This window comes from Pinus tabuliformis, chromosome 2_1 (assembly GCF_031772625.1).
Source record: "Pinus tabuliformis cultivar Carrire ecotype Pingquan chromosome 2_1, CPIR1, whole genome shotgun sequence".
In the NCBI taxonomy this organism is placed as follows: Eukaryota; Viridiplantae; Streptophyta; class Pinopsida; order Pinales; family Pinaceae; genus Pinus; species Pinus tabuliformis.
This window is the reverse complement of record NC_142299.1, coordinates 793,415,466-793,428,008: the sequence shown is the minus strand read 5'-3', so window position 1 is coordinate 793,428,008 and position 12,543 is coordinate 793,415,466.

Below are 12,543 nucleotides of genomic sequence, written 5' to 3'. Positions count from 1 at the left end.
AAGCGAACTAAAATTTTGATGTTGTGATACATTGTAGTGGTATAGCTATCTCCTATATTGGATATTAAGTAATCCATGATGAACTTAATTAAGAGCAATGTTGAAATCTTACGTTTCAATAGACTAAATCTAAGTTTGCATAATGAATGTCAGTTTAGTCTTTTCCATTTTTCATAGAAAAAGGCACAAAATGAATTGGGAAACTCGCAAGATCAAAGGTAGAATTTAACTTTATTCTCCTACTGATTAAAGAGTTTATTTTCTCTCTAAACGGTTTAAGACAAATTTTTATTTTTTAAATGAAAACAAAAATACCTGTTGTGAAGCCTCCCCCACTAACCTTAGCCTAGCAACCTTATGATTAAGAGTTTATCTCACCCCAAAACTGTCTGAAAACGATATTATACCATAGCAAATTCAACGTATAATTGTCGTTGTTATCATAAACTACAACTATATGTGCTTGTAATATAATATTCCTTCAGGGTTTAACACGTTGAGGGTTTAATAAATAATATTAAATAAAATAATATAATTTAAACTTACTATTAAATTTAACATTCAACCAAACTTATATTAAAAAACATAAATCAAATAGTAATATAATCTAAACTGAATATTAAAATAAAATACTAGATCATTTAAGCTTGCATAGGATTGAACCTCCACATGTGTTTTAAATATAAATTTAAAGCAAAATTTAAGGCCTGTAAGTATAAAAATTGTTAAAGCATGTTTCTAAATATAAAAATTGTTGAAACATGTTGGTAAATATATGATATTAATATAATTAGTATTAAATTGAATGATATAACTTAAATTTTACAATTTAATCTTAAATGAGTAACTACTTTAAATGTATTTAAGTCTTAAATATAAATAATTACAAAAACTGTTCAGCTATTTTCACATAATTCTTTGAATTCTATAAATAAAATAGGAAACATATAAACTACGACACTAAATTTTAAAATACCATTAATTAAATTTTGAATTCTGTTTGTTTAGTGAAATGACTTTTTCACATTAAAAATAGGAAGAAAATTAAAGTAAGAACCCATCAGATTACAACTACAAGGAGCCAACTTGTGAAAATTGAATGGAATAAAGAAACTATCCTGAGAAGGCAATAAGTAAACCTTGTAACCTGTAAGATCGCATACCTAATGTGAGATTAAATGCAAAATACAACTTAACCAACAAATTCTCTATGATGACCATGATATTTAAATATTTTAATCCATTAGTGTATATTTTCCCAGGAATCCATCTAAAGTAAAACAAGCAAAAGATAAATTATCTTGCAATCTCTTAGATATCTTATTTCCCCATCATGTATGCAAACCTCTATCCAAAGTACATGATGAAAATGAGAATATACCATTTCAATTTAGATTATTTGATCAAAAAAATTAATTAGCAAAATGATTAAAATGCCCAATTTTAATAGGGGATATTTATCAGTGTAAATATAGGTTTTCAATTGAACAACACATATTTTTAATCATTACACTTTTTTGTACTTTTACCATTAAATATTCTCATTATGTCTAGTTTTATTAGGTTTTAAATTTGTTCCCAAATTTTGACGAGATTTTGATAAAATGGTAGAAATTTTGGGAAATTATGTTTATAACCATTAAATTTTAAAAATTTTCGTGTTCTAGAGATTTTTGATAATGCTGAAACCATTTCCACCATAAAAAATAATATAAATTCATTTTCACCATTAAAAATAATATTCAAACACTCAAATTATTGCTTTTTTAAAGAAAAATATAAATAAATTCCAATGACCTTTCCTCATTAGACAACTCCTTAATATTTTATTTTTTTTAAACCACATGGTGAATGGATAACTGCCAGTCCTAATCTATTGGAGACCCAGGATCCATCTCGTAGCTGCCACTATAACACCAAGAGTACATCCAACTACTTGCAAGTCGACATACTAAGATCCTATGGTTTTAGCAAAGCGAGACTCTAATCTGCTTCTAGAGCATCCACCACAGCAGGCCAGTGTACTCAATCAGATTTGAACACTTCGCCCAAATAGAAAACACATTAATATTAAGAGAAAATAAAATATAAAAATGGAGACAAATTTTAAATACACGCCCACCATTTTGCAAGGACAGGGCCGCCATAAAAAAACCTGGACTAAGTCAAATTGGTAGCTGAAGAGACGACAGCGGCTTTGTCACCGAAGGTGCGGGCCGAGCTTGGGAACGGGCTTCGACCGAACTGGTAGCTGCGGAGTTCGGCGCCACTTCGCTAATTTAGTGGACCAGACTGTGGTGGGAAACGGCACAGTCAACGAGTCAAATCAAAAGAATGCCCATCGCAGGTTCAATTGGACTTTAACCCTAGAAGAATCCCTCCACATAGAAGATGGCCCTAGGGTGATATTCCAAACCTACTTCTATAATATTAACGTGGAGCTGGCCTGAAATTCTGAGCCTACTTTTATGAGACACGTATGAAAATCCAAACCTAATTTGATGGGATAGCCGTTTTCATGGCCAAAGAAATAACATTTTTTTATTTAAAATCAAGTGTAAAATAACCTTTTTTGAATTGATGTGATCCAGGCGAATCTGCCATCTTGTCTTTTCTTTTGATCATTATATATGAGAACATTATACAACTTATTAAAATATATTATGTATATAGAATTATAGAAAAGGAATATAAATTTATTTTAATCAAGGGAATATGAAAAAATAAAGATAAATTTATTTTAATTATCTATTATTATTTTTTTTAAATTAATAAAATATTTTTATAAAAAAAATAAAAGATATAAATAAAGATAAATTTATTTTAATTATTTTTCAAAAAATTAATAATATATTTTTTATATAAAATTTAAAATACAAAAAGAGTCCATTCGATGGCATCCATTAAATAAATTAGAGATACAATGTCATTCCACTAAAATGGCTGGTTGTCAAGAAGAAAGATGCTAGCCATCGAATTTTCCAACATGATGGCCAATATGTTTTGTAACATATAGTTGGGCTTGCAACATAACGTTGGTTTTTTTTAATTTCTATTTGTGGATATATATCTTTGTTTAAATATTTTTTTGTGATATGTATTAAGATAATTTTTATATTTTTAATTTAAGATAATAAATATAATAAATATAATTTTATTAATTAGATTTATTTTTGATAGTTAAGAGTAATGATTATTATTAATTTTATTTAGATTCAATTTTTACTCAAAGTTATATTTAGATTTTACAAAGTTAAATTACATTCATAATATGAAATGTATTGGAATCATTGCACCAATATAATGTATAAGTATATATATATATATATATATATATATATAATTACTTATTGAAAGATTATGAAAAACTTTATAATTGATATAACAATTAAGACACCAAACCTCTTAAATAGTCTATGCATATGCAAATAGTTTCATTTAGAATAAAACAAACGATTAAATGGTTTCTTCTCCCGATAGGAGCATCAATATAGTATGAGAAGAAAGTTATAAACAATAAAATTTTGGGGATTATAATCAAAATATCTATTTTGGTTTTATTATTATTATTATTATTTATTCAATGACATTATAGGTTTGGTTCCGTTTTTTTTGTTATATACCATTGAAGTTATAGGTTTGGTTCTGTTTTTTTGTTATATACAATTGAAGTTTTGGGTTTGAGGTTAACATATCCATTTTGGTTTTGGTTTCTTTTTTGTGTGTATTTAATGGCATTATAGTTTTGGTTTTTTCTACTTTAATGATAAAACTTAAAATGTGGCACCTGTGTATGATTAAGGGAAGTGTTTAAATAATTTTTTTTGTTATAGACAATCAAATTTTTGGGTTTGAAGTTAATATATCTATTTTGGTTTTTGTATTTTTCTGTGTATTTAATGACATTATAGATTTGGATTTGTCTACTTTAATGATAAAACTTAAAAAATGACACATGTGCATGATTAGCAGAAGTGTTTAAATTTTTGGGTTTGAAGTTAATATATCCATTTTTGGTTTTCGTATTTTTTTTGTGTGTATTTAATGGCATTATAGATTTGGCCTTTTCTACTTTAATGATAAAACTTAAAAGGTGGCACGTGTATGATTAGTGGAATTGTTTAAAAGTGCATTTCATAATAGGAACAAATAAAAAGATTAAAATATTTAATGGTGATTTCCATCTCTATTCTTCCCTCCATTATTCTTCATTGTGTCTTATTATTGTTCATATTTTTGTATGTTGTAAGTGTGAGAAAATGTATACAAAGAAAAATAGAGGTGAAGAAAGTTAGTACTGGTCAATAAAAACTAATCTAGGATGGGAAAAGTATTACTACTAGAACAAATAAAGAATAAAATTGCAAGACATGGCAGAGTTTAATAAGAAATGAAAGGAGAGAATATACCCCCGAAGTGTGCAGAAAGAAATCCTAAAATGAAAGGTTTATATCATTAGAAGATAAAATAAGTGTTTAATATGGCTCATAAATAACTAAGGGAAGATACTTTGAATATTTTTTATGAATAAATAATTAAAATATATTTTTAGTAGGCTAAGTGTCAATGACCATGCAGTGGTAATATTTGATAGAGTAGCTCATGAGATGGTGATTAATCATCAAATATATCTCAAATCAATAATGAACGGGGTTACTAATGGAGATATTGCAATGCCAAATAAAATGCTCCATGGTGAACCCAAATGATAAATTTGGCAAGAACAATGTAGTGGTGATATATAAACGAAATCTCACAAGGACTATTGGAATAAGAGAAAAAACGAAAGTCCAATTTAATTGTGACAAATAGTCAATAAAATAATGTCAATCCCCCACTGTGGGTGAAAACTCTTACTCATCCACATGACATCATGCAACATCCACTTTCATTGAGCCACTTGGCTAGACATGCGGCCTCATACAACAACAGGTTCACATGGTTAAATTCTCGCCTGAAGTGAGCTTTCTCATCAATTGTGGTTATGTATGTCCCTCTGCATATCATTATGGAAAAAAATTATACCTTTGAAATCCCCCATAGTCACATGCTTAATCCTATTATTAATTGACTCTATAACTTGACTATCACCATGCCTCGTCCCTCTGCCACCTTTGCCCTGTGTCTAGTTATGAGCCATGTCATTTTTCTTTTTACTATTCATGCACTCCCCGTTTGGTCTTGATGTGGGAGTCTATAGGCTCTCGAGGCAATGGAGGATGGTTATGACCCTTCATCTGGTGCAAATATCCCTAATTTCGACAAAATTCTCCTGGTTCCTCTAAGGATCGAACCACCCAACATATGTCGTTCTCTCCTTCCATCTCACCTTAAGATGCTCATGCCTAATTAAAATTCACAGGGTTTCCTGAGAGCCAAAGTCTCCCTAGTAGTTGATCATGTCCTCGCAGTATCTAATGCCTTGCATTGCAGCCCTATAGCCCTTCAAGAATTCACAATTTGCAGAGGCACCACATCAATTTAAAGGAAAACTCTCATTGTTTGAATTCTAGACACTTATTCACTCAAATCCCATCGAGTCAGGGATTCAATGCTAGGATGGCCATCAAGGATGAGCATTCGGTATTTGAGGCTCCCCATCAACACACCAATGGTTTCATCACTTATTGGTGTTTAGGGTGGTAGCAACAATTGGCCTCTCGGAAGCAACAATGGGCCACAATTCACCACAAATAGCCTCATTTCCACTTGGGTTGGCACCACGTAAGGCAAAACTTCATGCAAAGGTCACAATTGGGTGTGAAGGGTCTCATTGGGAACTAGGTTGATTGGGTGCTCTTCTCATAGTCTTATCTGTCTACCAGGTGATACCAAGGTCATGGCGTGTTAACAAAGCACATGATAGCCTCATGATCCCATTAAGAATGCACAAAGAAGTTTCAGCAAGGGAATAAGAACACTGTAAATCTAGGTTTGAGTTCGAGTAGTTGTCAAGCTACACGTCAGATAGAGACTGTGACTAGGCTCCACATCATTAGCACCAGACACAATATTCTTCCGCACTTCTTGGATTGGAACCATCCTCAACTGACTTGAGGTGGATTCCCTATCTCATTCAAGGTCTAAAAGGCACTGCCAGATGAATTTCGTAATGCTAACTCTCCCAATTTTTGTTCAAGGCTAGGCTTGTGGGCCTACTTGTAAACTTATTGTTTTCATGGCACCAATAATTTTATAATTCTCTCTAATGGTTTGGTGAGAAGCAAATGATGTAATACCAAGGTTTTTATGTGTCAATGGTCTAGTATTCCCTTAAGAAGACCAGTAACACAAATTTAATTCTCATGTAATCTTTTTATAAAGTAATAGAAGACGAACCTTTACACAAAGAAAAGAGATAATCATGTCAATAATTTTCTAGCAATGACCCATTGGCCTTGCTTTCTATGTCCTTTCCCAAGTTAATTTGTTCCATGATTTAGTCATGAAGCTTATTTTAAAAAAATCACATGTCATAGATTACATTATATAGATTTATCAATTATCCTACATGCTAATATACGATCTTGATAAATATTTTCTTGAATTCAAGCCTAATTTCACTATTAGGTTGGATTGGAAATATAATTCAATTTGTTGATATATGAGGTAAAGTTTTCCAATGGGTTCCTTACTATGTTGATTACCATGATGCGAGAGTAACCATGGTGGTTATTATATGCTCGCTTTCCTTACATAAGGGGAATTTCTTGTTTCCATTGCCTCACGTGGACATCCAAATTGATATTTAATGTAATATAAGGTGCATTTTTTATCGACCTTTTCAATGGTTACCTTTAAATCCTAAATATTGAGATGGGTTTTTTATGAAGATCATAGTGTCCTTATAAACTTTTAAGGCCTGACCTTCTTGATGTTGGGGCGACCTTATATACACATGTGTGGGTCTTCTAAATACCAAATGCAAACTTCACAAAGGATAAGGCTGAGTTAATAATGCTATGTCAAGTCCAAATATTGAAACAAAATGATCTTAAAACAAATTTGTTTCAAAAATTGATTCTAATGCTTATCAAATGACACTATTATTGTTGATGAGCCAGATCCCTATTATTAAATCTGCCCTGTCTCGACCCATTCCGTGAGTGCCAAGTGGCTTTTATTTATTGCTGTTAATAATAATAATAACAACAATAATAATATTGTTAATTTAATAATATTAATTAATCAATTAATTATTATAAATAATAATAATAATAATTAATCATTTTTAATTAATGTTAAATAATTAATTAACAAATAGTTAATTTATCTGGTTATTATTTATTAAAAATGTAAAAGGAAAAATTAATTTATATTAATTATTGAATATTAATTAAACGTGAGGGATTCATATTAAATCTAAAGATGAATATTATAAATTCTATAAATAATATTAGACCCTAGGAATATGAACCCTTAGATTAATAAACCGAAGGGATTAATATTATAAACCTATGGGAATAATAAACTTAAGGGATCAATACTTAAAACCCAAGGGAAAAATATTACACCGAAGGGATTAATATTATAAACCCAAGGTATATAAACCCTAAGATAAATATTGTAAACCCTAGAATTTTCATGGTTGACAATGGTTGATTTTCATATTGAGACAATCTTTGTGACAATGTGACATTACACCATGGTTGACCATGATTGATTTTCATATGCAAAAAATCTTTGTCATAATACAACCTTGGGCCATGGTTTATTTTCATACTAAGAAAATACTTGTCATAATGTGACGTTGGACCATGGTTGACCATGATTATAAATAAGGGGATTAATATTATAAACCTTGTGAATAATACTAATCCCTAAGAATAAGATCCCTTAGATTAATAAACCTAAGAGATTCATATTATAAACCCAATGGAATAATAAACCAAAGGGATTAATATTAAAAACCCAAGGGATTATAAACCAAAAGAATAATATTAAACACAAGGGACAAACATTATAAACCCAAGGTATATAAACCTTAAGATAAATGTTGTAGACCCTAAAATAAACATGGTTGATCATGGTTTACCATGGTTGATTTTCATTTTGAGACAATCTTTGTGACAATGCGATGTTGGACCATGGTGGACCATGGTTGATTTTCATTTTGAAACAATATTTGTCATCATCCGATGTTGGACCATGGTTGACAATGCTTCATTTTCATATTGAGGCAATCTTTGTCATAATGTAACATTGGAACATGTTGACCATGGTTGACCATCATTATAAACCTAACGGATTTCTATCAAACTGTAGGATTAATATTATAAACCCTATGAATAATATTTGTGTTGAGACAATCTTTGTAAGAATGTGACGTTGGACCATGGTTGACCATGGTTGATTTTTTCATATTGAGATAATATTTGTCATAGTGCGACATTGCACCATGGTTAACCATGGTTCACCATGATTTATTTTCGTAAGGAGACAATCTTTGTCATAATGCGGCATTGGACAATGGTTGACCATGTTTATAAACCAATGGTATTTGTATTAGACCCAATCATTAATATTATAAACCCTATCAATAATATTATACCCTAGGAATAAGAACCCTTAGATTAATAACCCAAGGGATTGACATAATAAACCCAGGGAATAATAAAACAAAAGGATTAATATTAAAAACCCAACTGATAATAAACCGAAAGGAATAATATTAAACCTAAAGGATAAATATAATAAATCCAATATAATAAACCCCAAGATAAATATTATAAACCCCAAAATAAACACGGTTTACCATTGTTGATTTTCATATTCAGACAATCTTTGTCACAAGGCATTTTTTTTCCAAAGAAAAAATCATTAAATTTCTATTAATAAAAACATGGAGTTACATTTAGTAGATGCATTGAAGCATTCCAGAGGTTGTCCCGAAGGACCCATGTGCATGAAACACACATAGTAGCAAAGTTACCCAGAAAAATAAAAAAGATAAAAATTAAAAATTAAAATTAAAATTACACATTACCAGTAAAACTCGACCTGTCTTTTTTGCCTTTTTTCTTTTGAAATTTCTTCCAGGCCCCTAGAGGTGGAGAGGTAGTGACGATTGCAAGCTGATTATTTCTTGTAAGATTTGAGGTTTCTTTTTCTGAATCAGAGCTTTTGAAAACATGTGATCGCTTATTTCTACCAATGCCTTGGTTTTTGTTATTTTCCTCTACTTGGCTTTCAAGTATCGGATTAACTACTGAGATATTTGTATTCTCTAGTTGTTTCTTCTGATCTTCCTCCTTTTCATTTCCCATCTCATGTGAGCCTTGCTATTTTTTTGTCTCCTGTTGTTGCTCGGTTTCATCCTGTTCTTCTTCATTCTCATTTGATGAAGAGGGTTCTTGAAATTTCCATCCTTTTTGCTTTTGCATTCTCTTTTTTGTTTTTTTCTTTGCTTGTTTGTATGTATTTTGTAGATGCCTTGTTTGGTGGCATACCCTGCATCTAAAGGCTGTATTTTCAAAATCAAGCCACTGTATCCACTTAAAATCTTTATGTGTTAGATTTAGGCAATCAGGGAGGCCTTTACTCAAATCTATCTCCACACAGATGCGTGCAAAGGTGAAGATCCCTTTGTCCATTCTTTTTTTATCTGTCTTTAGGTACCTTCTGAGGGAGTTCCCTATGCCTTATAGAACCTGATGGTGCCAAAAAGGGAGAGGAAGGTTACGTAGCCTCACCCATACCGGTATTTTTGTCACCACCATTGTATTTGTGTCAAAACCAGAGAACCATGTGGTAATAAAGAGACTAACCCTTCCCTAGAACCATAGCCCATCATTTATGACATAGTTGTAGTATTTTTGGGTATCAAATTGGACCACAAGAAAACCTTTTGTGAATGGAGAAATATCACATTCTCTCGTCCAGTTTTGGTAGATCCATTCATTAAGCTCTTTAGATTTTGGCCAGAATCCATTAAAGCGACCAATGATCGTGTTTGTGTGTAAAATAGTAAATAGATCACTTACTTCTAGTAATTCAATGGACAAATCTGGCGCTTTTTCCATCTTTTCTACAATGTATGGTCCTGGAATTGTTAGATTTGGGGCTTGATTGTCCTGTGTTGCAAGTTTCCTTGTTAATGTGTCTTTGAATGAGGCTTGTCCCTTATTGGTCGGATTTTCCCTTGCTGCTATGCTTGCTCCTATGGCCCCACCTTATAATCTTAGATTCAGAATAACGATGCAGTCACGTTTAATCCCATAATATTTCAGTTAGATCTCTTCCTCCAATACTTTCCCAGAGAAAATCAAACTTTGCGTTAAAATAGGAATACTTGTAACTTCTTCGGCTCTTTGCTTCAGATCGATCGCCAGATCCATTTCCCCAAACCATATCATTATCGATTTCCCATATATGCTTTTGATGAAGATCTGATATAAATCCTCTAGATCTGGGGTTAATTCTCTCCTTTCCTCGCTTGGCGGATTTTGCCTTGAATCTATTCTGCATAAATCCAACCTCTTCTCTTCTTCTATTTTTCCTTTCGATCTGTGCCCAACCTTGGTGAAAAGGGTGGATTTCCTTGCATGTAGCACTAGTCCTTTGTTGTGGGAATGGTAAGGCCGATCCACCCTCGGCACATCCTTATGATAATAAAATGAGATAAATAAAACAACCTTTGTCTAGAAAATGGCATAAACATAAATTTCGATAGAGACTCTGACAGGGAGGCCTTGGGGAGTTCAAAGGCATGTCAATTTATTGTTTCCAAACTGAGAATGTTTTGTTGGTCGTCAACGAGAGAATAACTGTAATTGCAAGAGAGATCATGTGAAACGGTGAGGGTTGCATGCCAAACCAAAACATCTGTGGCCTGAGAACATGGTGTCATTCACAGTGCTTGCTTCTTTTCCCTTGCTCCCAATGTTGGATCTGACCCATAGACCATCACATTCTAGCCCCATTGTGTGAAGTATCGAACCCTGAAACTCAAAGTTATCTTACGTATATTGGTGAGTGGTGAGGGTTCAAATCCTTTTCACGCCATCAGTTAGGATATCACAATGCAATGTTAGACCATGGTAGACCATGATTTATTTTCATATTGAGACAATCTTTGTCACAAGGTGACAATGGATCATGGTTGACCATCGTTGACCATGATTATAAATGAAAGGGATTTATATTAAACCCTAGGATTAATATTATAAACCCTATGAATAATATTATACCTAGGAATATGAAGCCTTATATTAATAAACATAAGGGATTGATATTATAAACCCAAACGATTAATTCTAAAACCCCAAAGTATTATAAACCTAAGGGAATAGTATTAAACCCATGGGATTAATATTACAAACCTTATATGTATAAACCCTAAGGTAAATATTATAAACCCTAAAATAAACATGGTTGAACATGGTTTACAATGATTCATTTTCATATTGAGTCAATCTTTATCACAATGCAATGTTGGACCATGGTTGACCATAGATGAGCATGATTGATTTTCATATGGAGACAATCTTTGTCACAATGTGACATTGGACCATAGTTGATTTTCACATTGAGAAAACATTTGTCACAATGTGACATTTGACCATGGTTGACCATGTTTGACCATGAGTATAAGCCCAAAGGATTTATAATAAACCCAAGGATTAATAGTATAAACGCTATGATTAATATTACAACCTAGGAATAAGAACCCTTATATTAAAAAACATAAGAGATTGATATTATAAACCTAAGGAAATCATAATCCCAAGGAATTAATACTAAAAGATGACGAGATTATAAACTCAACGGAATAATATTAAACCCAAGGGATTAATAATATAAATCTTAGGTATATCAAACATAAGGTAAATATTATAAACCTGTTGAAAATGAAAACAAGAAATGTTAAAAATAGCATCTAGAAATTCCAATTTAATTTGTCCTTGAATTAAATTGAGAACTAAATCGAAATTATATTCTCATAGAAACTTGTAATAGTTAACTAAGTTAAGTTGACTTAGTTGGATCAGTAAATTCGAGATGGAAGTCTATCTTGCGTCATGTAGAGGGATTCCTAAATTTTAGGGGTCCGAGTTGAATTCTTTTGAGTTGTAATTAGACATTTAGTCTAACTGAGTTATAGTGAGTTAAACTAATTCTAACTGTTGGAGGAACTAATAGAGGTCTAGTAGTGAAGTAGTGCACCAGTGCATCACTAGTACCACATCAGTTAACTGAAGATTCACTTCATAAATAACTCATACATATCAGTTCAGAGGAAGACCCAATTGAGATCAGAGTTCAGGGACAGTGTACTATTAGTTGTATCATATTTCCCGAGTTGTACAGATGGTGCATGAAATCACTAGAGGGCCTATGTTTGGATTCCACAATGGTTATGGAGAGGGAATTTCCACACTAAATAGAGGCTAATTCTCTTAGGGATTTCACAAGGAAGTAGGGGGTTGGAAGGGTAGTAAATTGGCTAAATGTTGGCCAGAGTCAACCTAGGAAGTAGAGAGTTCAACTGTACTAGTGTAGGGATTGTTGGTTTGAACAAGCATTGTATTTTCTTCTCAGATC